This window comes from Trachymyrmex cornetzi, unplaced genomic scaffold, assembly GCF_001594075.2.
Source record: "Trachymyrmex cornetzi isolate Tcor2-1 unplaced genomic scaffold, Tcor1.1 scaffold511, whole genome shotgun sequence".
NCBI classification, from domain to species: Eukaryota; Metazoa; Arthropoda; class Insecta; order Hymenoptera; family Formicidae; genus Trachymyrmex; species Trachymyrmex cornetzi.
In genome coordinates, this window is record NW_017299820.1 from 192369 (window position 1) to 195096 (window position 2728).

General features: G+C 39.1%; 1 protein-coding gene across 1 annotated transcript in view; it reads left to right on the top strand.

Moving 5' to 3' along the window:
- Positions 1 to 2728, top strand: part of DAAM (disheveled-associated activator of morphogenesis-like protein) — a 103727-nt gene that overhangs the window by 31690 nt on the left and 69309 nt on the right. The gene's annotated exons all lie outside the window — the stretch shown is intronic.

Consider the following 2728-nt stretch of genomic DNA (forward strand, 5'->3'; position numbering starts at 1 on the left):
ATCTATTTTATATTTATTATATGTGTAAATTTACGAAATTTTTTTACAGTGTAAGTGGCTTGTGTCGTATCGTGTCCAATCATGTGCAAAGTAACGATAAACGTAACTGTAAAATTCGTTACCGTTACCAAAAAAATGTAACTTCGTTACCGTTACAGTTACCAAAGAAAAAAAGTAACGCAGTTACTAGTAAAGTTACCAAAAAAGTAACTTGTAACTGTAACTTCGTTACAAGTAACGAGTTACTTCCATTCCCTGTATATTAAATAGTTGTATTAGTATGACCCTACACTAATAGCATACTTTATCTTCTGAATGTTCTTTGGAACGTCCTTTGGAGATTTGTGCTATTAGGATAAGTGGCGTTGTCACGATTAGGTAAAGATTACTTTGAATCTTTCAAATGGAATACCCTACTTTTTATTCCACATTCTTGTAGCTGACTTTAAGACGTTTCCAAAACACTGTTTACAAACCTTTTTTCGATAAGAACTTTTCGAGTTATGGGATTCGAAATTTACAGCACCGCCGGCATTAGCTTTACCCAAGGTGAACCGCGTAGAGATTGTCTGATCGGATTTACACCTCTGCTGGTGCGTGCGTGCGTGCGTGTGTGTAAACAGAGAGAGAGGGAGAGAGAGAGAAAGAGGAGAGGGAGAGAGAGGAGAGGGAGAAAGAGGGTGAGGAAGGGGGTGGAAGAATGGGGAGGGGAGGTGGAGGAAGGGGAGAGGGAGGGGGAGGGGGCCGACAGATTATCATTGCCGTAGTATTTAAAGACTCCAAATCTTCTCCGTATTAATGATTGTTTAACTTATCAGATGTTTGAATTGACGGCCATCAACGGTTTGACAATGTACCAAACGTTCATAAAAATTGTGTAGAACATTTTACACGCACGCGCGCGCACACGCGGAACATACACACTCGACGCGCGCGTGCACACACGACGCGCGCGCACCCGCACGCACACACTCGCGCGCGCGCACACACACACACACACACACACACACACAGAGTGTAAATTCAACTGGGCACCTCCACACACAATTCACCTCGGGTGCTATTGTCGGCAGTACTGTAAGTTTCAAATCCCATAACTCGGAAAGTTCTTATGGAAAAAAGGTTTGTAACCAGTGTTTTGGAAACATTTCAACGTCAGCTACAAGAATGTAAAACAAAATGTAGGGTATTCCATTAAAAAAATTTTAGATGACCATTACCTGACCGTGGCGTCACGCAGGATCATACTACTACTACTATTTAATGCGTCACTTAAAACTACAGCTTTTGTACAAAACGTTTTTCAAAGAAGTGCACATTTTATGAGATATTTAACCGTTGCCGAACTTTTGAGACACATCGTATATACAAGGTGTCTTATCTAAGACCGGCCACACTAATAACACCCACAGTTTTGGAGATTGAAAGAAATGCTTGAAATAAAGTTGTTCGGTATCGAGAGGGACATCATGTGATGATGAACATTTTTTCCCAAGTGGAGATGCTTGGGAGATTTGAAGGTCACCTTCGTTTTTTTAAATGGAATTATGTGAATTTTTTATATAATATAATTCCTCTAACTATTCCGCATATAAAAGTACCCTTTTGCAATTTTCGTAATAGTTAACAAGATATTAATTGCTAACATTGCCAAAAATTGGGATTCAATAATATTTTTCCCAAATACTATCAACTTTATAGAAAAACTGCAAGAGATAAAAATTGTTTATTTTCTTCTCATAGAATTCTACGAATTTTTTTTAGAATTTATCAAATTTTTAGTACAGTATTTTCTCATTTTTAACAACTTGAGAAAATACGGTATTAAAAAATTCTGAAAAATTCTATAGAAAATTTTTAAACCTCTATGAGGAGAAAATAAACAATTTTTGTCTGTTGTAATTTTTCTGTAAAGTTGATAGTATTTGAGTAAAAAATTATTGGAGACCACAATTTTCGGCAATATTTAGCAATTAATATCTTGTTAACTATTACGAAAATTGCAAAATAATAGAAGACTTTTCTTCTCAGTTTAGTCCATTCTGCCCCTATGCGAAAGATTGATTATTATTTTCCAAACCTGTATACAGGGTGTTTCTTAAATAGCGGACACTAATCATATAGTGTTATTCCTAATTAAAAATTGAGTTGAAAAGTCCTGTACAATATTGCAATTTTCGCAGTGGTTGACGAAATATTAAGTTCTAAATATTGCCGAATAAGTGTGTATCCCGCTGCCCAACCATTAACTATCATGAAAAATGCAAAATGATAGAAGACTTTTTGCTTCAATTTTTTATCAGGATTAGCATTGTGTCCACTAAGGAGGCCTGACTCGAAGCTTTGTGGTTGGCCACAGCATTTTGTCCTGGTACCACCACACTACTAGACTCATTCGTAAGGCGATGTAGTGTGGGACCAGCCTTATCCTACACAACGAGACACCTGGAATGAATCCAGAATGATGCTCTATTTAAAGGGAATTCGCGTGGCTGCGGTGCTCACGCGAAACCGAGTGAGTCCCGTGGACCTCTAGTGGCGAGTCGCCAGCATTATGCAGAACTGAATTTACTATAGGGGCTTAATGGGCTATAGCCCAGGGCAGAAAAATATGGGGGCGGCAAAATGTTGTGGCCATTTGTCCCACGCGGCTGCAGGCCGGGGCTACGTGTAGGAGTAGAGTGGGGGTAATTCGCAGAGGCGTACGGCGCGCCGGGCACCTCCCCCC